This window comes from Vicugna pacos, chromosome 27 (genome assembly GCF_048564905.1).
Source record: "Vicugna pacos chromosome 27, VicPac4, whole genome shotgun sequence".
Taxonomy (NCBI): Eukaryota; Metazoa; Chordata; class Mammalia; order Artiodactyla; family Camelidae; genus Vicugna; species Vicugna pacos.
The window spans coordinates 6,829,141-6,853,670 of record NC_133013.1 but is presented as its reverse complement, the minus strand read 5'-3'; the positions used below and the strand labels follow the sequence as shown (position 1 = coordinate 6,853,670).

Here is a 24,530-nt window from a genome sequence, read left to right as displayed (position 1 = left end):
GTTATGGCGGCTCCTGGGGCTGCGGCGGAGCGGCAGCGAGCTCGCCGCCCCGACCTCTACCGGCGTAGGCCATGGACGCCGCCGCCGCCGCCGGCCTCTTCCTGCCCTACGACGGGGGAGGAGATGCCATCCCGCTGCGGGAGCTGCACGAGCGAGGTAAGCGGGCGGCGGTCCCCGTCCGGCCCGTTCCCGGCGCTCCCGCCGTGGCGCTGGTGGTCACGGCCTCCGGCGTGCGTCCAGGTGCCGCGGGCTCGGCCGCTGCCGGGCACCGCGCAGGCGGCGAACAGGAGCAGCCCTGCCTGAGTCCTAGAGCGCTCCGGCGGCGGTAACGATGAGCACGCTTCTGTATTAACGCAATTTCATACACGTTCAAGTGGTTAGCTACAGTGCCTGCCACAGGGCTCTCGTAAGAACTTACTCGATGAAAACATAGAGGATAATTTTCACACGTCAGAAAAAATAATAGTAGTTTGTGAAAACCAGAAAAGCGCCCAGCATTCATGTAAACCGTTTGGCAGGCACTGCCAAAACTGATTACATGTTAAACTGCCTTTTTTTTTTTTCATTTTTCTTAGACTGATTATTCTAAAAATAGGCTTACAGTTCTAGAAAGATACTTGAACCGGAAGAAAAATCTCTTAGCTAGATGACTTCGTTTATGAGCCACATTAGTTTGAATTTCCTGCATGATGTTGTAAACTCATTTTATGGTTTAATCTGAACTTTAATTTATGAAGAAAATAAGGAAGTCATGATTTTCCTGAGCGTGTTTAGCCTCTTTTATTTAAAATAGGATTTGTATTCTGAGAACACTTTTTTTAAAGCATTAAGTTCCATTAGGATTAAAAAATGGTAACATACCTAACAAATATTTATCGGTTGCACTGTGTCTACCAGACCAGACAGTATTAGGCTCTGAACAGTGGCAACATTATTTATATATATCCTGTAGTATTCTGTTGCTAGTAAAAGCTTGATTTTCAGATTTTGAGAAAAAATATATGACGATCATGTTACGTATGTTGTGCTTTCTGTTAGTTACCTTCTAGTAAAATACATTTATGTACATATAAATTATTCTGGTGCATTTGGGGAAATATCTAAAAGCACAAAGAAATTAAAATTTAATGGTCTTAGCACCCAGAATTGTTGGGTTTGTTAGTTTTTCCAGTTCAAATGTGTTCCTAAGCTCTCCTTTTTCCTCTGTTCCCATGATTCCTTTTTTTGGTAAGGCTTTCTTTAAACAGGAAGCTACGTGAATGAATGGTGACCGTTAAAATGTCGCAGTATTTGTTAATCAGTAATTAAACTGTGTTTTCTCTGAGCTATTATAACATTTGTTTGTTGATTTATAATAAACCAGAAGACCTGGGCTTGGGACGTTTAAATTCCTAGTGTTAAATTTGACCATCTTGGACAGAATGTATATATGGACCCCACCTCTGCATGGGAAAGAAGTCATAGCTTATATGAGAGTAGGCATGGTTACTGGTATGGTTATTACTAAAATATAAGCTCTTTATTTCTGTTATATTTTCATAAATAGTCCTTCAGGAATTTTGCTCAAGGTGGAAATCAGTCCCACTCTTGGCAGCCTAAGCAGATTCCTTATCCTTTGATGAGCACTTACTCAGTTAGCAGAAGCCAGTGTTATTTGAAAGTAACATTGTGTCTTTGTAGTGCAGACCAAGCTGGGAATTAGGCTCACTTGACTCTACTGTAGTATGCTCGTATCTATGGATTCGAGGTTATTTGTTATCCATAGTTTATGACCTTTTGTGGCCATGGGTCAAAACAAAGGAACTGGAGATGTGGAGACAGGCAGCTAACATAAATAAAGAAGAGGAGTCAGCTTCCCTGTGAGGACAGAATTAGAATGACTAGAAACATCTCTTGGGGCTGATCAAGAGTGAGGAGGCAGATAATCAAAGTATAAAATTATAAAGCATAGCAGCAAAGTAAACACGAGTCTTTAGTGAATCCCTGAGTGCTGGAGTTAGGGATTACCTTTGTGGAGCAAACTAAATTTGATGCCACTTGTCACAGTGAGATGGTAAGTGATGAAGGTTCCTATTTAAGTGAGTAATAGTAACACTGGAAATGCACGGAGATTAGAATTTGTTAATATATTGCTGGTAGATCAGAAATTAAGGTGACATTTTAGAAATTATTATCTTTTGGGGTATATTTCCTGTACAGAAAGTTAAGTTCTTTCATAAAATGTCTCTTACAATTTTATCAGGGAAAATAACCTTTGGTTTATTTAGATTTTAAGTTTTATGCTCTTTCTTCCCTGTTAATGACGTTTAGGTAGCTTGGAGGTTGAATGACTCTAACAGACCCTTAGAGTGGTTTGATTTGGGGGACCTTCAGCATCATTTAAATATTTCTTGTTTCATTGGAAGTGTTTATTGAGCTCCTGCATCTGAAAGCTACTATCGGGTGCTGTGGAGAACCCATGGTGGTAGTAATAGTGAAATTAACAACAGCTAGTACTTAGACGCTGTTGTGAGTGCTTTATGTGTAGGAATTCATTTATGTGTAACAAGACATTAATCCTCGTCACAGATCGTGAAGTAGGAACTGTTACAGTCCCCCATTTTTGAGCGTTATCCAAGTTGGCGGAGTTTGCACGTGCACATGGGGATTTGATGGGCATCCCTGGTGGAGAGGGTAGCAGCGCACGTGCTCTGGTGGGAGGGAGTGCCTAGTGTGCTGTTCGCTGGTCTGCGCCTCAGTAGAAGGGGTGCTTCAGGAGGGAAGAGGCCCGACCCTAGAGGACCTTGAAGGCCAGGCTTGTAGCAGTCTCAAACCACAGCAAGTGTGGCTTTCCTTTTGAAATAAAGTTTGAGGTCTTATTTTTTGTACATTTCTACCTGAAATCATTTCTTGACATCCATTAGCATAGAGATCTATTTAAGTAAAGCTTTTTTCTTCCTGTTATAATAGATGAATTTGTTCATTTTTATTCCCTCCTAAAAGTATCAGTAGTTAGCACTTTTTGCACATTATTTGGAAATCTAGGTGTTAGATGATATTCTTATAGCCACAGAAGCAATCCTATAGGTTCTTTGTAAAATGATTTTGGGATTCAGGTCCTTATTTAACTTTTAGTCAACTACAAAACTGAGTCTCTTCTTACAAATTATTTCATCTAAAGTGTCTATAAATTAAAAAGACAAATAGAGATTATTTGAGATCAGAAACTCTTTGTATTCTAAAATAGTATAAAACAAAACTGTGTTTAAGTTTACTTTGGCCACAGTATATGGATTTAAAATCTTCAGTAAAATGTGGTTCATATACTGCCTGTAGTTCTATTTTCTAAAAATAACTGGCACTCTTAGTATGATTAATTTTATACCATCTCATAGCTTGCTGTGGTTAAAAATGCTTTGTGTTTCAAAGTATCAAAACGTGAGCAGATCTCCTGCCACGTAGATTAGATTTGGGATTTTGCCTGTTTTCCCAGCATTGGAGTCTCTGTTTTGTGCTGATATGAGGCCACAGGAGACTGGTGGCTTCAACTGTATTTTAAAGTTTTGTTTCTGTTTTTCAATAGACATGTTTAATTTGTAGTTTTTTGCAGTTCTTTACAACCTTAATTAGATCAAAATGGATTTGCTTTAGTTTATCAATTTATTCCTGCCTCCATTTAAAAGAGCAAGTTTCATGAGTCTTCTAATTTATGTGATTTACAAATCACTTTACATGCAGAGGTCCTAAACAAACGTGGAACTTGTTTTCAGTTATGCTGATGTCTTAATATCCGCTTTATCACCCTAGCCTACGGATACGGCCTTTTATTTTCAAGTGTCGATAGAATGGAGAAGGAGACAGTGAATTGGGTAATTCAGCATCGCCACTTACTGATTGTGTATCCTCTGTCAACTTTGGGATTTTGATGTCAAGCAGGACTCTGTGGGCTTCCCCCCAACCCCTGCCTCTTGTTTGTAGAACACCTGACATCTCCCAGGCCTCCCTGAGTCATAGAAGAGAAGACTCCAGCAGCTGATAGGACAAGCCTGCAGGCACTAGGGGAATGACGATTCTGAACACCTGTCTCATTGATTAACTGAGATTACTCCCCCGTTTCCCTTTAAAACTTTCATGGCTCAACAGAATCTTTGGAGATGGTTTCTTGGGGGGGCATACTGGGTCCACCAGGTTGCAGGCATTCTGACTAAAAGCAACTTTCCTTTTTGTTACCAAAGCTGTTGCCCCCAGGGTCATACCCCTGCCCCTCCCTGGACTACAAACCAGTTACTATTATCTAAGTCTCAGGAGGCAGCTTCAGAGAGAGGACACAGAACCTGTTAGAACCAAGATGGCAGAGGATCTGGCTTCCAGTGGACCTTGGGCCTCCTTATATGCTCGTGGTAATGTGTTAAAGACATACCCACCAGTGCCACAACAGTTGGCTGTTGCCATGACAACAACCAGAAAGGCCCATACAAGGGCTGACTGGCTCCATCACACCCAGAAGGAGGACATGATGGCAGAAACCTCCCATAAAAGTCCACATGGCCCGACCCAGGTGGAGCTGTCTCCACCGGCCAGCTTGGCTGCCGGCTCCCCACTCAAGCGCCTTTTCCTCACTTAAGCACTTTTCTTCCCTTCTCCCTTCTCCAGCACTTTCCTTCCATTTCCTCGTTTCCTCGGTTGAGAAAGAAAGCAGCTTTTGCTGTGTCCCTCTGCTTCAGCTGTGAATTCTTTCCAGCTGGCAGGGAAGATCCCACCTTTTGTGGGGTCTCCATCCTAAGGAGGAGTCTTCTGCTGCTGACAGTTGGCTTTACCTTCCAAGTCTTTGCAGTTTAAATAGACAGCAGTTAAATGTGACTGGGGGTGGTGGGATGAATTTAAAGAGCAAATGCTCCATTACCTTCATTTATCCAGCAGACGTGTAGTTGGCCACCTGCTGAGTACAGGCTCTGTGTTACCCTGTTCATCTTTCATTTGGCCGTTTGCTGACATTCTGGAACTTCCACTATCAGCTTACCACATTCACTTTCCCCTCCCTCACCAGGGTGACCATTTCTTACCAGTAAGGTGGCCGAGGGAAGGGAAAAACACACTGGGGACTAGACTTCCGGCTCCAAATGTATGGTTGAAACTGGGTTGTCAGGGAATATGTAGAATTTTAGATTTCTGCCTGCCTTCTTTCATAACTTCTTTTTAAAAAGTATGTTTTGTGTGTGTGTGATAGGTTAGTCATCTGCCTGTAAGCTTAAGTGGCAGGGATCACTGCTGTCACATCTTTTGGGATTGACCCCGGAGGTAACAAGTAGCAGTCTCAGCAGACAAATAAATACCTACTTTTGCATGTAGAACTACTGTTTGGATGTTCCTCTTTGAGAAGAGGCGTAGACTGCTGAAGGTGTGTGATGGTGAAATTTACTAATGGATTCATTCAGTTTTAAGTGTAACAGTTTAGTATTTTTTTTTCAGATCAGTTCAGCAAATATATGTTGAGGACTAGTGGGTGGGAATATAAAGGCTTTTATTTATGGGGAAAGCAGGTAATTTCACTAACGTCTATATTTCTGTAGTTATGTTTGTCGAATTACAGGTTTCATCATGTTGGGTTGTGACCAGTATTTTAAAAAAGGAAGGAAGGAAGGAAATAGAAAGTGGAAATATAAGAATATATGCCAGATATTAAATATGCTAAACTTTGGTTTTACTCACGTGTGTATCTGTACACTGTGTCAGTGGGAAATGTTTCTTGCTCTGTGGGCCACAGTCAAAAGAGTCTGAAAATCAGTTTCTAAGTATATACCTGGAGGGGCACTTGGGTCGGTGTCCTGTGCCAGAGATGAGTCTGGAACTACCCGAGGACAGGAAGAGGGCGTGTTCTGTCCTAGACCTCTGCTGAGGCACGGGGTGTGAGGCCGGTACCAGAGCAGTGCTGGTGACAGCTGCTGCAGCAGAAGGCGATCTGGAGCCAGAGGCAGAGGGGGCTCTGATGGCGGCTGGGCTGTCCTGATAGTCTGAGTGCTACGTGCCTCCTGGGAGGAGGTAGCACCTGACAGTTCCTAACCTGCTTGGAAAGAGGCGTGTCCACGTGTCCTAAAACCTGCCAGCAGATAAACCATAGAATTATTTTTAGGCAGTATTTTAGGCCGTACAGCGTGTAGTGGTAAGAAGTATCTCTGGAACCAGAGTGCTTGAGTTTGGATCCCTGTTCCACTGCTCACTAGCTGTGTGGCCTTGGGCATGTCTCGTAACTCTCTGGGTCTCATCTTTCTAGTTGATGGAATGGAGATCTTAATACCTGTCTCCTGGGTTGTTGCGGGGGTTAAATGAGCTAATACATGTGAAGTGCTGAGAACCACACATAGCACACCGTGCGCGCTCAGGGCGTGTTAGCTGTTTTATCGTCACAACACAGCACCTGGCCGCTAGGTGGGAAAGGTTGGTTTGATTCTGATGTCATCTGGTTTACTATGTGTGTTCTTCTGCCACCTGTGCTTGTTTTACCTACTCCCAGGATCACAAAGATTTACTCCTCTTTTTAGGCATTACAGCCTCAGCCCTTACATTGAGGTCTGTGACCTGTGTAGAGTTAATTTTCATGTATGGTGCGAGGTAGGTAGGGTCTGACTTCGTTCTTCTACATGTAGGGAGCCAATTGTCCCAGCATCGTTTGTTGAAAAGACTGTTATTTACCCATTGGTGAAAATATTTCTTTAAATAATAATGTAAAATTTAATTTTCCTACAGATAATTTTTAAACTTTTTGTTTAGATTATAGATATTAATAAACAATAAATCTGTGTTTACATGGGTGTGCATGAAATTTACAAAGTTTTGTGTCTAGGGAAAAAATAAACAAGGCAAAAAGTCCTCTTATCAATGAAGTTATTTTTGCAAGAAGGCTGCAGGCCAGTTACAGCTCATTGACTGGACAGTTTTCCCTCCTGGCTGAGGTGTTTTAGTGTTAGTCATGCTTGAACTATGAGGTATTGTTGTGATATCTAAATTATAGAATGTCCGCTTTGTGGAAAGATTGGTCACTGAACATGCATTCTAGAAATTTGTTTTTCTGTCCATACCAGGCTTGATTATCTGTTAAAAATCTACAGAATTTTTGCTCAGTATGCAGTTGTAGACGAACCCAGAGCTTAAATTTGTGAAACACTTTTTTCTCCTCTTTGTCATATTATTATTCTTTTGGTTAAGATTAATACCATGTGAGTAATGAAATACAGCTTGATGAAATTCTAAATGCCAAAATATTTGAGCAGAAGCGATAACTTGCGTTTATTGATCTCCTATTTGTCAAGGTTATTAACAGGTGTTTTACCTCTGGTCCACGCCCCACGCTCTGGAAGCAGGCGAGAAGACCCAGGCGCCTGTAAGAGGTTACTAAGTGGTCTGTGCTGCGCCTGCAGCCAGGCACGCAGTGCAGCTGGAACGTGACTCTGGGCTTTCTGACCTCAGAGTGTGCTAAGGTCGCAGAATCTCTCTACGAGGCCACTCTGGAAAGAAAGTGATCTTTAGTCTTTTCTAGATGCTGTTTTCAGCCATTAGATAGTAGAAGGGTGGTCGCTGGCAGCTGGCGGTCAGACCTCCAGAAAAGTTTTTGTCTTAATTTTGGGTGCTGCTACTTTCAGATCTCACTCTTACAGTCCGAGGTCTAGGGATCTAGGTAACAGGAATTGTCCTGTGTCCTTTAAAGTTCAGTCCTTAAGATTAATAGACTTCCCCTGTCTTTGTATCACTCTACTCGAGGCTTGCATATCCAGGAGACGGAGTTTGATGAGCCCACCCTGGGTGGCGTGCTGTTTCCTTAGCTGGGGAGGGGAAGATGCTCTGGTTGACATCCTGCATTCAGTGTTCGCTAGAAGTTTTCAAAAAATAATTGGCTTGTTTCAGAAAGACGGGGAAAGGGTTACCAGGTGGGCAGAAGCAGCATTCATTGTTTAAAATTGTAACCCTTTCTGTATTAATTCCTATTCTCACTGCTTCTCTGAGTGATCAGGAAGGACAGATTGCAGCCTACATTGCAGTTCACTTGACTTCTGCCTGCACAGTCATAGAATTGGTCCCCGTATTGGCACGGTGGCTCTGGGCACCTCCCTTCCACCTACCCCAGTTGATTCAAGACCCTCTTCTGCTCTGATCGAGGCAATACTGATAGTGAGTGGCAGGGGAAAATCCAGATCCCAGCTTTGCCACGCGAGCATTTTGTGAATGGCTCAGCATTTATGGTAGTTTCTTTGTGGGTAAACAAAAGACGACACACATCAGTTTAAACCATCAGACTTGTAGAAGAGAAGTTTGGGAATTTTGCTCTTCTCTTAGAAGCCACAAAATAGAACAGGTTTCATTTTTACAGTGTTTGTGTATACCATCAACCTTGTGTTCTGTATCAACTAGTACATTTTCATTTAAATGACACACTTTTAGGTGTTTATTTTTGGCATGAGGACTGTATTACTGCCACAGAATATGAAGATGTAATCTAATCACTTATGCTAAAATCACCTATTTGAAAAATTATGTACCAGCTTTGCTAAGTTTTTAGGGCTTTAGAAAAATTCTAAATGCCTTTTTGCTTATACATACATCTTTATTGTAAGGTAATAACATATACCTTATAGATGCTTAATATTTAAAGACGACTTTGTCCAAAGTTACTTAGCTAGGTAGGACTAGAATCTGGGCGGTTGGTAGCAGTCTGTTTCTGTTTTGTGAATAAGTTCATTTGTGTCATTTTTTTAGATTCCACTTGTAAGTGATATCATATGATACTTGTCTTTCTCCGTCTGACTTACTTCACTTAGTATGATAATGTCCATCCATGTTGCTGCAAATAGCATTATTTCATTCTTTTTTATGGCTGAGTAATATTCCATCGTGTATATATACACCACAGCTTCTTTATCTAGTCATCTATCAGTGGACATTTAGGTTGCTTCCATGTCTTGACTGCTGTGAACAGTGCTGCTGTGAACATTGGGGTGCATGTATCTTTCTGAATTGGGGTTTTCTTTAGATATATGCCCAGGAGTGGGATTCCTAGATCATATGTTGGGCTACATCCTTTTTAACTGCTGCGTTGTATTCCATTGCACAGATGTCCATCATTCATTTAATTATCAATGAATGGGACATTTCTGTTGGTTTGACTTTTGCAGTATACAAATAAAGTTTCAGTGAAAACTTTTAAGTCTTTGTGCACTTGTAGAATTGATTCCTATAAGTGGAAACTTTATATTTTAATAGATATTTCCAAATTGTCCTTCCATATGGTTGCATCAGTCTTTACTTCCACTAGCAGTGAAACACTCAAGTTTGCTAATTTTCACTCTTGGGTTAGGGTGACTGTTTCTTAGCTAGCCTGGTTTTTGTCCTTCAAACTCTTTCCTAATGGTGTAATATAAACTGTCTTTCACAGTCAGTATTCATATCACATACATGTTTCTTTTTTCAGAAATAGGTATAAACATATCTAACATCAAATATTTAGCTGTAATTATTGTGAAACCGTAGCATGATGGTTTCAAATTACAACTTAAAATTTACGTTCTTAAAGAAGTTTTCTTAGACTAATCCCACCTAGTTATAGATACTTCAGTCTTAAGATTTCCTTATCACAAATTAAACATAGGTAACGCAACTAAAATTGACTTTCTAGTGCTTTGATGTTAGAACTTGGTTTTAAAGTATATTTTGAATTTGGAATCCCCAACTTGTACCTTAAACTCAGGGATGATATTTTTGTTACCTTTGTATCTCCTGTACTATCTAGAAGAGTGCCACTTACGTAGAAAGTTCTTGATAAATGTCTTCAGGTGACTTTGGCTTGTGCTGTGGAGACTGCAGGTCTGGGGTCAAGCCACACCTTGCTCTCACGTGTTTCGTAAATAAAGTGTGATGATTGAAACAGCCATATCCGTTCATTTATGTGTTGTCCATGACCTCTTCAGTGCTTCTGTGGCAGAGTTGAGTTGTTATGACTGTACGGCCTCCAAAATCTCACGTGCTTACGCCCCGGCTCCTTTGCCGACCGCTCTTTCAGATCATAAGCGCTTTAGCCTTCATTGTGCTTGCTTTCTAGAGCACTGGGAAGGTGTCCTGCCCCTGTGCATAATTTATGGATTTATGCAGGTTTAAGTGCTGAAAAATTCTGGAGGTGTGCTTGCTGGGTTGGAGGGCATCTGTGTAGCTTTGCCTTCCCAAAGAGGTTATACCATTTTATATTGGAACTAATGATTTTTGTGGCAGGGGCCCTTTTCTGCATAACTTTGCCAACTCAGTGCACTAGCCAACTGTTTTTATCTTTACTAATCTGATAGAAGAAAATGAAATTATAGATTTGATCTGTGTTTCTTTTTTTTTTAATGCACTTCTACTTTTTATTTTATTTTTGGGGGGAGAATAATTAGGTTTGTTTGTTTATTTTTTAATGGAGGTACTGGGGATTGAACCCAGGACCTTGTGCATGCTAAGCACACACTCTACCACTGGGCTGTACCCTCCCCTCTCTCTGTTTCATTTTTTTGTGTTAGATTGACCATCTTTCCAAGTTTAAGAGCCATTTTCATTTCTTTATTGTGAATTGTCTTTCAGTCTCCTTCCTTGTAGCTTCAAGTCTGTTACACTCTTATAAGGTATATAGTGGACACTTGTCAAAGATTTCTGTAACTCTGGTGAGGGGACCAGCTGGATGAGGAGCTGATTCAGAGGAGGATGCGTGAGGCTCCCGGACACTGGTAGTGCATGGGAGGAAGAACTTTGTTACAGGTCGGAGTTAAACAGCAGAACCAGCACTGCAGCTGGGGATTTTCTTTTCTACTAGACAGAAATCATTTACATTCTACCAGATGACAGTCATAACTTTCGATTTGTCAATCTTCTGTAAGTCATTATCTAACTAACTTTGCAGAGTCTGTGCCATAATCAATAGCAAATAGTAAGTTCAGCAGAGTTCCCGCCCCCAGAGCTTACAATGACTGTTAGGCAGGTGTGTTTGATTCTCCAGCAAGAGTTTGAAAGGATAGGCCATAGTCTTTCTGCTTTATTTCCATTTTCTTAATGCTTTCCTTCCTCTACTTTATTGCAGTTATTTCAAGTGATACTGTTTCTTTATGAATCACTAATGAGCTGCTAAGAAGGTTGCACAGTTCACCATTGTCTCTCATAAAACAGGCTCCTTGTTCCTATTTTGCTCCGTAGGGACTCATTACACCGTGACCAATGGAGGCAGCATCAGTGGCTCCACGCACTTGCTGGACCTCTTGGATGAGCCGATCCCGGGTGTCTGCACGTATCATGACTTCCACACCATCGACTGGGTGTGGGAGAAGTGTAAGGGCCGAGAGAGGCACAGCAGGTGAGCGTTTCCAGGAGCTTTTAAAGTACAGTGCATAATTAGATCATTTCATAATGACTTTCTGCCAGTGACCTCAGCTTGCCAAAATTTGTTACACATTATAAGTAGATGTAAGTAAATTTCTTTGTTTTATAAATAATACTTTTTTTCTCTATGTGACTTTTTTTTAGAAGTTTTTTTTTTAATATCCCCTGTCTTTCTGGAAAGGATTTGAAGTAGCTTAGAATTGAAGTGTCATGAGACAAAATAGGGAGGGAGGGGAACCATGGCATGTGAGCTGGGGGAGGATCAAGCCAAGGTCCAACCTGGAGGTCAGCATAGTGCTTGGCTTGGAGCAGCGCGGAGGCTGCGGCCGTGGTTCCAGCTGTTAGAGAAGGAGGCTTTTGTGGCGTGGGGTTTGCTTCCTCTTACCTGCTTCCGTGGTTTTAAATTCTGAGTATGTCTCCAATTAAGTCCTTTGTAGGGCATGTTGAATGTCGTAGTGAATCACTAATCAAAAGAAGAGTAGCTTTCACTAAAAACTACAACTTAGGTGTTGTGTTTTGTTGTTGATGGAGGCTTACAAAAACAAATTTTGAAAGGGGAAAAATAATTCTTGAAAATAAAATTCCAAATTCCAAAAGACTGTTTACAAATTTAAGCTCTGAAATTTACTTGTAAATAACTACTTGTGCAAATTAGTCATAAACTTTCATATTAATGTACACGTGTATGAAACCTGAAATTGAAATTAGATTATATTGTTTACAAAAAGTACTGCTTCTGAGATTCAGCAGTCAATATTTACCTTTTCTGGAAACATTTTAAATAGGTATAACTGAAAATAGGACGTAATACATGCAGTCAGTGTTCTAAGACCAGTAGTTCTCAAACCTTCTCATCTCAGGTCCTCTTGAAACTCTAGACAATTGTTGAGGATGCCTGAGCTTTTGTTTATGTGGTTATATTAATAGGTATTTACCATATTAGATACTAAAACTGAGAAATGTAAAAGAATATTAATTCATTTAAAAAATAACTGACAAACCCATTACATTTTAGCATAAAAAACATTTTTATGAGGAGGGAGGGTATAGCTCAGAAGCAGAGTGTGTGCTTAGCATGCACAAGGTCCTGGGTTCAGTTCTCGGCATCACCATTAAAAATAAATAAATGATAAACTAAGTCCCCCCAATAATACTATATAAAGAGAATGAAATTATTAAAAAAAGTTTTATGAAAATAACTACATTTTCCAAAATACAGAATATTTAATGAGGGAATAACATTGTGTTACATTTTTATAATCTCATTCATTATCGTCTGGTTTATTTAAAACTGCTGGGTTCTCATCTATGAAGAGAATCCAGCCTCACACAACGTGTGGTTAGAAAAGCCGAGAGTGTTTTAAAAACCTTTTCAGATCTTTGTGGATATTCTCCTCTGACCCTGCACCACGCTGACAGGTGGTAGTTTCTTAAAGATTAGTTGCAGTGTGTGATGTGAGACTGAATCAGGGAACTTTTGGTCTTCTGTTACATTAAAGTCCCTTGAACTTTGGTGGATGATTTTGTAGCCATGGGAGCCACTGTCAGCCCAGCGTGCCTGAATCAGACACCGCACGCCCTGTGTCTTGTGTGATTGGTAGGTGAGCGCATTTGTTCTTGGAAGGATGAAACTTGAGAGTCATGGGCACATCAGGGAGGATCTGACTGTGTTCTAAAGTGAGGGTGGAAGAGGATCCGTAAGACACCGTGTTCAGAAAATTTTAGTGAAAATTGAAACTAAAAGAAACCACAGCATGTTGCTTTTTTCTCTGATTGTGTAAGTAGTCCACGGCCCTGGAAAACACTGCAAGTAACATCACCATACGTGAAGCAGTCAGTGAGCGTCCCAGCTCTTCACATCCGTCATCTCTCTCCCTAGGGAGGTCAGATACCATTTTCAGCACTTTAATGTGTGCTTATATAAGCCTAAACCCTTGGGAAGCTGGGAAGTTCTACATGGAACTGTTCTTACTGTTGTTCTTAAAACGTCGAATTAAAAGAAAAAACTTTCTCAGTGCTTGTTCCTGCCTATCCTGTAGTCCTTCTACCCCAGGTTACTTGGAGGCAGATAAACATTGTATCATTTCAAATATTTATTTCAGTATCTTGAGCAATGCTGTAATCTAATTCTATTCCTATTTTATTTACTAGCTTGACTATTTCCATAGAGAGAGCCTTTCCCTCACCCGATTGTGGGGTACCCTCACGTTTGAATTGTACAGGAAGGAGGGAGGAAGTGTGAAACCACGCGGCTCCCAAGCAGCCACCAGGCGGGCCCGGCAGGGTCTTGTTTCTGCGTCTTCATGCACTCGTGCGCTTGAACACATTTGAGGCGGGGTACGCAGCACAGCTTGTCCTTCGTGATGCCCACAGTGTTCCAGCTTTGACTGCGGGAAGCTTGTTTGGGTTGGTGCCGTGTCCTTTGACACGGCTTAGTGGACTTTGATGTATTCTGGGGAAGACTCAACCTGCCTGGTTCCTGCACCAAACCTGGACTCAGCTCTTCCTACCAGGAGACTTGATGTGGTTTGTGGACCCCCTTGCTCTCGAGTTCCGAGGTTCTTGCTACAGATGCAGGGCTCTGGGTGGGTGCTTGTCTGGTTTGCAGGTGTAGCAGCTGTTTGACACTGATTCTGCCCCAGATTCTCCTGTCCCATTGTTTAGTTTAGAAAGTGCTGTAACATGTGTAGTAACTGAGATGGTTGTTAGATTCTAGAATTGTGGCTTCTATTCATAGTCTGAAAAATGAAACGTAAACATTTCCAATTTCAGATCAACAGCAAAAAGAAAGAATGAGCGTGGGAGATAACGAAGAGCTTGTGTGACGCGTGGTCAGGGTGGCTCGTGGTGACACCAACAGGGCTGGCTGGCATCAGGTAAAGGAAGTTTTTAATGCAATTCTTTTTTGTTTAACAGGACAGTAAGTAGTTCTCCCTTCCTAACTGCAGTTTTTTCAAGTACTTGTGGATTTTTAAAAGCATGTGTTTTGTTTCTTCAACACACCTTAAACATAAGCCTAAGAGGCAGGAGGCTCCAGACTCCCAGTCTCGGCCACGTCCCTTACGTGTCCAGCCAGCTCGGTTGCTCTTTCTCACTATTTCTTTACCTGTAAGGTCAGTGATTTGGACCAGATGATCAGTGCAAAGTACCTTCAGTGTGAACAGCATAATAAATAGCTAGTGCATGCTGGGTGCTTCCCAGGCCTCTCGCAGTGCTCCAGAGCTCTCCGTGCTTGTAAAACTCATGGCGGTCCCCTGGGCTCAGTCTGGCAGCGAGGGGACTGAGCACGGAGAGGGTGCGTGACCAGACTGAGGTCGTGGGGCTGGAGGGACCCATGCTCTGACCTCCGAGCTGCAGAGCGCCCGCCAAGGCTCTTTGTGGGGGACGTGACAGCAGGTGAAGGTCTGAAAACACACTTGAAGCTTTGACAGTGTTCATGACCTTCAGCTCCACCAGAGGAGATGACGTGCAGAAGAACTCAAGGGAAGTGAAAACTTTGCGGCAAGTAGAGAAGCACTGGGGTCGCGATGGCCACCACCTGTCTGACCCATTGGTCTTTTCACATGAGAAGGACCTAGATTTTGACCACAGATCTGTGTATTCTTGTATTGTTCGTAAAATGATCTTGGTATATTTGGCTTTCTGTTAGAAGAAGAAAACTGATCATCTGTCACAATAAGGCATTACTGCCGTGAGTTCCACGAGTTATTTCTAATGGACATTACGTTTTCATGAGACTGACATCATTTGTCAATCTGTGTATTGGGTTTCTGAAACACACTAGTAAAAACTCTGACTTCACCAGCAGAGTTGAGACCTTCCTGCCAGGTGGCTGTCTTTGGAAGATGTTTTAGTATCTTTCAGACACCGGTTTAAAATAACCATGAATTTGAATGATGTAATTGGTTTTAATTTCAAACAAAGAAATAACAATTTTAAAGATGAGTTATTTACAGTTTTAACAAAGTAATATATAAATAAACTTATTTATAACAAAGATTAGGAATTCTTAAATTTGTAGTGTTCCCTTCCCTTCACAGCCCTTTATTCATAGGGGGCCCCCAGCTTTCTTGGACCCCTTTAACCTGGTCGTTCTTGACTCCCTGAAAAGGGCCTGACCCCTGCATCCGCCCCCTCTCCCCAGGGGCGCTGGCTGGGCTGATAGGCATCGCTGCTGACTGGATGACCCACCTCAAGGAGAGCGTGTGCCTCAGCGCACCGTGGTACAGCCACGGGCAGTGCTGCTGGGGGTCCAACGAGACGGCGTTCAAGGAGAGGGGCAGGTGTCTGCAGTGGACGGCGTGGGCCGAGCTGGGCATCGGCCAGGTGGAGGTGAGGCGCGCTCTGGCTCCAAGTGCATTGGTCATTGACACAGGGAAGTGAGTCCCCAGTGCACGCAGTTACAGAATTCATCACGTGTGAGATGCCTGCGGCTGCATTACAGAATAAAGAGGAAGACGCATTTTGGGATAGAACGGAAAATATGCGAGTACAGGGCAGCAAGTGAAATACGTGCATGTGCTCCCAGAAGCACCTGCTAGCTAACCGCGCGCTCCCAGGTCTGCTGCGTTATGGTATAAGATGTATTTCCTGTCGTGGAAAAGACGTGCGGGAGGGTCCGTGCACTCACAGAAAGTCCACGTGGAGTCAGCTCATTGCAGCTGGGTCATGTACTGCATCACGGTTGTTCGGGAAGTGTGAATTACCAGAAGTTTTAGTTAACGTAGCCTCCTAGCTGGAGATACCTGGCAGAAACCCCTGGGTTTGTCTTCGTGGCACTGCAGTATTTAGATGGCTGTCTTCCTACTGTTGATGTTCTATAGGGAAGAACAATTTGAGGCTAGAATATTATATAATATAAATATAGTTGTATGATCTGATATGGATATGTGTTTAAAATTTTCTCACAGCTGAATTTTAGAGCCAAAAAGAATGTACCTCCTGCTGGTGAGATGGGCAGTTGCTGTTTCTCACTCCATCTTCAGCAGAACTGCAGCAACACGGAGGCTGAGAGTGACAGTATCTGGAAAGTGGTTTGTGGGTGGGTAGGGATTGAAGTGAGGTGAGAGTCTTGGCAGCAAGGCTTTAGGAATCAGGAAAAAGCTAAGAGAAATATTAAGTAGATTGTTTCCTTGGTATGATAACAAATATGTTTTTGGATTCCACGTAACTATTTCGTTCTAATAAAGCTTTCATTATCGTGGGAGTGACCGGGAGCCTTTCACAGGTTTTACCCGAGCTGCTTAGGTGGCAGGTGCTTGTGTGAGCGGTGCCAGTCCATGAAGTTCATCGTGATGCTTTTCAGGGTCCTGGTTCGTATATCATGAACTACATAATGTATGTCTTCTGGGCCTTGAGTTTCACCTTCCTCGCCGTCTCCCTGGTAAAGGTGTTTGCTCCGTATGCCTGTGGCTCTGGGATTCCAGGGGTAAGCTGTGCAGTGTTCAGTGTCATTAACATTGAGTAATTGTGACACTTGCTTCTTGCCTGTGGGGTAAAAGGTAGTGGCTTTTCTTGGGGAGTGATTTGTCTGGAATATGAAAAAGAAAATTTTAAAAATGTAAGCTGATGGTAGACATTGCTGAAAGAAATTCTTCCCCATTTCTGTGGAGGTTGATTTTTTTTTGTCACCACTAATTCAGCATATGACTAAATAAATATCCCAAGAGACTCAGTTAAACACCAAGAACCTGCAAAATACCTTGCAGCCTAAAGTTCTTTGATGAATGAGTTGATGTTTTGCTCTTAGGAACTGAGTTTGAACACATTCATCCTCTTTTTGTAACTATCTTTTAATTAGATAAGTTAATAATCCTTGAAATTGGCAGATAATACTTATAACTGGTTTATACTTTAAAATAAATGATCATAGTGGTCAGTAGTACAAAATTTTGGATTTTGTTTTTTATTGATAGTAACTTAAGAAGGTATTTAGGATTAACTATGATGTGAACTCATTTCTTTTCTTCTTTTTATTTTTCTGTCTTAAACAAGTTACTAGCTTTTTCTAGTGCATGTCTGTTAAAAACAATTTTAGTGATTTTTAAGGCTATATTAAGACTGTCTTTTTTTTAAGTTTAATGAGGAGAAATAGCATGTAGGATTTAGCAGTTGTCACTCATCCTTCTTGATGTAGGAAAATATTACACATAATTACAATATTCTGAGAAGGCATAATATCTTTATTTCTGACACAGAATGTCTAAAATGTATCAAACTATATTATGTTTCTACAACAGAAATATTCAGATTTAATTTTTCCGGGTTCTGTAATTATGTCCCTTGTGTTAAACCCTGTATCCCTTTAACGTGGCCTGGCATTTTAGTTTTGTTCATGAGATAGGGTCGCCTTCTCTCCTTGCTTGGGGAGAGGATTAGAGTACCATGCAGACTTGTTCTATACAGTGTAGTTTTTCAAGCTTCTGAAAAATGCATTATGAGTTGTTCCATCTGTGCCAGAATTTGCAAGATGAATAAGACAAGAGAATAACTTAAGTTCTTATGTTTTTAAAGGAAATTAAGCTGCCTTGATCCTTCCTTTGTAGATTACAACTATTCTGAGTGGATTCATCATCAGAGGTTACTTGGGAAAATGGACTTTAATGATTAAAACCATCACGTTAGTTAGTACTGGCTGTGGCCTCGGGTTTGAGTTTAGGAAAAGAAGGATCCCTGGTGCATGTTGCCCGTTGCTACGGAAATCTCTTTTCCTGCCTCTTTCCAAAGTACAGCACAAACAAAGCTAAGGAAAGGGAGGTAAGTGTCTTGGCAGATAAATGTCTGTTACATAGACTTACATCAGCGAAGAATTTCCTAGTGTAAAGATCATGTTTCATTCTTTCCTTCTTGGATAAATTCTGTATTCAGATTTAAAGTTTAATTTGAGAATCGTTTGTGCTTCTTTTTTCTTCTTTAAGTCATCTCTAGCATCTTTCTGCAGTCCGCCCCCAGTGCTGCTCATTTGCTCCTGTATTTTAGGAAAGTTTTAGACAGACGGCTGGTGTCCATTGGTCACAGCTAAGTTTCACAGAAGTCTTTCCCTTTGCTTCTGCTCTGCCTCACGCCTCCCCTGCTCTGAAGTGTGACGTGTGCCGCTGGTTCGCTCCTGCTTCTCCCAGACTGAGAAGTCTCACCCACTGTTTCCCCCCGCCCCCTCCTCCTCCTTCTCCAGCTCTGCGTGTGTGTGTGTGTGTGTGTGTGTGTGTGTTCAGAACCAGACCTAAAACTGTCCTGGCTCTAACGTGGCATGTTGGTGGCTAAGGCGGCCCTCTGGCATGTGTCTGCCTGGTTCAGTTCCTTTACTTGCTATCGTACCTTGACATTTTGGGGGTAAAAGATTTTAATTTTTATTTATTTATTGTAAGCACAAAAAATAATTTATCAGAAAATATAGAAGTTAAATTTGTCTAGATTTTAATGCACACACTGTGATGATTAGTAATGTTTATGACATTAACTTTATTCTGGTGCCTTGGTATGTAAATGACTAGACTTTACACGTTAGTTGGAAGCATTTAGGCTTCATATTTCGCTTTCTTCTTCTGCCCACTTAACATTTTTAAATTAAATGGTTGTTAGATACTTATGAAATGGATTGAAAGTGTGTGAGTTATAGGTATGTGGATGTCGGCTTGATTGTAAAATTCTATTGTGTTAAATGTAGAATCAGAGGATTCAGTTAAATGTGTTGTCTGCAGTTCTGAGGGAAAGAAACAATATTAAGTTACCTTTGTTCTCCTGGCTCTCCCAGAGGAGCACTCCCAGTGTGCCCTCTCCAGCCAGGTGCAATTTAATTACAACAAGGCTTCGTTCATTTTTAATTTACCAAACAGCAACCTGACTGTGGAGTTCATGCTCTTAACATTTACAATTTAATTTTATTTATTTCCAGTTTCTCTTTCAGAGATGTAAAAATTCACCATTTGACAAGATGCTTTGGTAGCCTCAAATATTTACTGGAGTAAAGCAGTCATAGGAATAAAGACTCTTAGAAAAGTCATGGTAAATAGATGCCCAGTGAATTTTTGTGTGTATTTGGCTTCCCACTGGTGGGAGGTGGGCAGCTGCCCATGGTGGATAAGGGAGCTGGAGACAGGACCCGGGGTGCTGGGTCTTTCTTCCTGTGACTGGCTCGGAGGGCTTCTGGGTGGTGGGACTGTGCCCGGGCGTGGCAGTGGTTCCTCATTCAGGTGAGGCTTTTCCGTGCTTGAGATAGCGGTCTCTTCAGAGGACTGGGGTGCTGAAAATGTAGGGAACTCAGGAGGTTTCAGGTCCCCTGTATATTTTACTAGGGTTAGGAGTAGAGTAATTATTAGCGATGGAATGGTTAGCTCTGGAAACTGAAGAACTGATACCCTCTTTAAAAATAAACATATCCCCTCCCCGCCCCAGTTATGCTCTCTCCACGGTCTTCACAAGTAAACATCTTGATTGTCTGCATCCATTGCCTTTTCTTCTTTCCATCTTATTTACGTTGGTGTATCTCCCACCGATGTTTAACTGAATATTGAATACATGAATGACCTTTCAATTAAAGCAGAGGAGGAAAAATAATCTTATTAAAAGAAGTATTTACCTTTGGGTCAGGAGGGAAAAGGGAGACATGCGAGTCAAATTCAGAAGTGGCGTTTTGAGAGTTTGAGTGACATGCGGAGTGTGGCCTGGTGCACGTGAGTCTATCAGCACTTGTGAAATAGGCCACGTCCTCTTTCAGGTGCTGTCCGCTGCCTCGGCTGCAGGTGTTTCTGTAGCTTTTGGTGCACGGATCAGAGTTCTTTTTAGCCTGGAGGAGGTAAATTAAACCAGCAATTAAAATTCTGTGTAGTACTGTTACAGACGTCCTGTGGCACACTTTCCAGTGTTACAGCTCGTGTCATAGACACAGACTTTGTTTTTAAGTTTTCAGATTTGTTTTCTTAGTTATTTTTCACTCATTCTTACATAAAAAGTAATATATATGTTCTTTACTTGAGAGAAGTTTTTTAAACTATTATTGATATCTAAGTGTCAGTATTTATTTAAAGTTTACCATTGTTGACATAATTAAAAGTAGGCAGAAGTGAATTTGACTTAATGGAAAATATTTAAAACAATCCTTATTGGCTAACTTACAGGATTGTTTTTATTTTAAAATTTTTAATCGGTTTCTAAGTCATCTTTTAAAGTTTTTCTTGTGTGATTATTTCTGTTGCAGTTACTGATTTTAAGAAAATAATTTTAGTCACTTGTGTGGAATATCTTTTGTTTTCTAATTGGTGCTTAAGACTTTTTACACCTTTGTACAAAAATGTGACTAAGGAAAAAAATGTGATTTAGGAATGGCTTAAAATATACTTTTCTCTCTGGGTTGTTTGTATTCCTTTTGCTTTAATAACGAAGAGGAAAATTAAATACTTCTTTATAAGCTAGCAGGAGTTAGTGATGGTACATTTATTTTTAACTGCCGTGATTGAATTGGGGGGTGGAACTCACTTTGAAAATAACACAGAGCTAGGTGTTTTAAATAATTATTAGACATTTATCATCAGTTGACATTGTGAATTTGTGTAATGATGTGATAGCCAGAATGGCTATAAAATAGTATTTTCCTTACCACGGTAACATCTAATATACATAAATTCTAGCTGCAGTAAAATTTAGAGCATTGATATTTACCATTCAAGTTTTAACATATCAGAAATATCTTATAAAATTACAGCACTGATTCTTCTTTTCCTATTGCCCTGTTTTAGATTAGCTGTTACTTCCCTCTTAAGACTTTATGGAGGTCATTTTTTGCTGCTTTGGTGGCGGCGTTTGTTTTAAGGTCCATCAGTCTGTGTGGTAACAGCTGCCAGGTCCTCTTTTACATGGAGCACCACACACCACAGTACCTTTTTGAACTGTTTCCTTTATCCTCCTCGGGGTGTTTGGAGGGCTGTGGGGAGCCTTTTCCATTCGGGCAAACGTTGCCTGGTGTCAGCGGCGCAAGTCTACCAGATTTGGGAAGTATCCTGTTCTGGAAGTCATTGTGGTCGCGGCCATCACTGCCGTGGTAGCCTTCCCCATCAAGGAGCCTCCTCATCAAGGAGCTTTCCACGGACTGCAGGGCCCTGGAGTCCTCCTCTCTCTGTGACTACAGAAGCGACATGAACGCCAGTAAAATTGTTGATGACACTGCAGACCGGCCCGCTGGCCTCGGAGTGTATTCAGCTACATGGCAGTTAGGGTTAGCACTCGTATTTGAGATCATAATGACGGTGTTCACCTTCGGGGTCAAGGTGGTTGCTGGTGGGGGTGATATTCTAGTAATCGTGGAACAAACTGAAATGTTTATCTAAAGATGGTTGCTTCATACATGTAGACTGAAAAAGCTATCTGTTTGGTTTAATTTTAAATAATGAAAAAAGAGTTTTTGGATATATTGTTGAGTATGCTATCTTGCTGTGTAACCACTTACCCCAAACCTCTCCACTTAGGACATCGATGGCTCACCACGCTCTTGGTGTTGCGTGGTTGTACAGGGAGGCCTCCCTGGGCACACTCTGCTTGTGGTCCCTCACGTGGCTGTCACCTGACAAGGCTGTGTCGGGCGCCTGGACCAAGCAGGGTCAGACACTAGGGAGATGGGGGACCATCTGGGCTCCTCCTGCACTGTCTCCCCCGCTCGCTGTCTCTGGTCTTCCTGGCACGGTGGCCTCGGGGTTGGTGGATTCCTCCCATGGCAGCTCAGGGCTCCAAGAGTGAGTGTCAGGAGAGGACTGTTCCCACTGCAGCCAGGGATGCCCCACAGCACACCTCTTGTCTGGGCCATCACAGAGGCCCGGGGGGGCAGGGGACGGATGCACACTCTGAACTTCCAGGGCGCAGACAGAGAGTTGGTGATTGTGTTTCCTGTTGCTGCCAGAGTCCCTCACCACGAGTCTCACACGTTTGTTTTAGATCCGGAGACCAGGCACCTGGGCTGGGTCTCACTGGGCTGGAGTCAGGGTGTCTGGAGGAGGTGCAGGAGAGGCCATCCTGCGTTTTCCAGCTTCCATGGGCCTGGGCTCGTGGCCCCTCCTTCATCTTCAGAGCCAGCAGTGGCTCATCAAGTCTTTGTTTAATCTCCGCGTTCTGACACTAGTCCTAAATCCTTCCACGTGTAAGACATCTATGATGACTTTGGGCCCACCCACGTCACCCGGGATGGTCTCCTGTTTAAGGTCAGCTGCTGATGCCGAGATTTCTCTGGGCTGTGCAAAACGGCAGACTCCTGGGGACTGGGGCGTGGCTGTCTGTGGAGCCCGTGCTCTGCCCGCGTGTCACTGTGGGGTGGCAGCCCAAGGGCCTTGTATACTCTGCTCTGTTCCGAGGCCCAGCTGTGCCCTGGGACGCAGCTGCAGTTGTTAGTTAATGACTTGCTGGTCAGTGCAGTTCCTGCACGATTGTCAGGATGTGAATGAGGTGGGATGGCAGCGGCCCCCAGTCTCTAAATGTCTGCACCTGTGATTCATGTGCCCCTTGCCACTCACTCAGGACCGGTCGTCCATGGTGTAGCTGGGTGGGTAACAGCTTCATTTCAGCCAGCCTGAGCCATGTCAGTTTTTGAAGTACGGACTCTCTCTTCCATTGTCCTCTGTCTTAGTCCCCTGGTCATAAAGGTTAAATAATAGAAACACCTTGAAATTTGTTCGACTGAGCGACTCCAGGTAGAGCGCTCAGCCATGCGGGCGCAGTGTGTGGACCCTGTAACCCGGCTTCCCTGGCCCCACGGGGCTGCAGGGCCTTCCTGGGGGAGAGGGAGACGCAGGTTTTGAGCCCTTCTGTTTGGGTGTCCTTGTGGTGACCTGTGCTGGTCAGCGTGCCCTCTGCGCTGGCCTTGCCTCCCGGCCACAGTCTGCACTCAAGCTTGTCCCCCTGCCGGGTTGGACCAAGAACAGCTCTTGTCCTTCTGATCACTTCATGTGTGTGTGTGTGTGTGTGTGTGTGTTTATACGAGGGGTAGGTGTTCAGAAACCTGAGCTGGAGGACGAGGAACCCTGGAGTCCCTTCTCTTTGTGCCTGAGAATGCGGCTTGTTACTTGGTATGTGGGTGTGTGGGACTGTCCAGGGCCGGTAGGAGCAGGGCCACAGTGCTTTCCCTGTGCTGGGAGCTTGCCCTGAGCACCAGGCTCACCGGGGTCTCCCTTGCAGGTGCTGTTGGGCCTGTTCATCCTCAGCATGGCCGTCGGTGCCATCGCTGGCTGCATGGTGGGCATCGCGGTAGAGCAGCTGGCCCGCTACCAGCATGACTGGTTCATCTTCCAGAAGTGGTGCGAGGTCGGGGCCGACTGCATCACCCCCGGCCTGTACTCCGTGCTGGGTGCCGCCGCGTGCTTAGGTGAGTCAGGGGTCTGTGTGTTCGGCTGTAACCAAGGTGGAGGCCCCGTCTAAGGGATGGGGGTGCGGACACACGTGGGTGGCATCATCCTACCTGTCTTTGAACACTTGCCACTGTGGAAATCTAATAGTTAGTACCTTTTTAACATCATGTGATGCTTCAAGACAGATGACGTCTCAGTACCACATAGGCTTCGTTTGACTCCTGTCCAGGGAGGTTTTTCTTTCTCCTTGTCGAGGACCTTGGCTCACCTACGTTCCAGCAGAGCTTCAGAGCACCTTTCCTTGACTCTGTGGTGAGTCACTGTGAGCCAAGAAAAGCCAAGTATCTGCATTACCTTCTTAAGAGTCTGTTTCTTGTCCTTGTGGACGTGAAAAATTGTTATTTTTATATTTAAAATGTCAGCTAAACTTCGGTTATAGTATTTAATTACAGTTGGTATTTTGACTTAGTTTTGTTCAGTGGCTCAAAGTTGGGTAAAGAAGTTATTGATCTTGTAAGTGTAAAATGCAGTGAAAGCAACGAGAGAGCCTTTTTGTCCAGAGGAGCAGATGCTCATCCGTTTCTGTGCGGCGCACTGCACTGAGTGATGCAGAGGTGGGCCCACCCTCCGCGAGAGGCGTGCTGCGGAGACCAGCGCTGGCTGCACAGTATGAGCAGTGCGGAAGACCAGGGACAGCTGGGAATGCCCATGACCTCGGCGGGGACCTAGAGGGAGAGAGCTCAGGGCGGCTGGGACGTGTGCTTTCTTCTAGGGATCAGTAGAACTGAGAGAGATGGCTTTGTTAAAGAGGGTGGTGACGTGAAGCGAAGGGACTGGGTA

The 24,530-nt window shown here is 43.0% G+C and overlaps 1 pseudogene; it reads left to right on the top strand.

Annotated features, from left to right (window-relative positions):
• The window catches only part of LOC140685363 (H(+)/Cl(-) exchange transporter 3-like), a 39,759-nt pseudogene continuing 15,229 nt past the window's right edge, over positions 1 to 24,530 (top strand).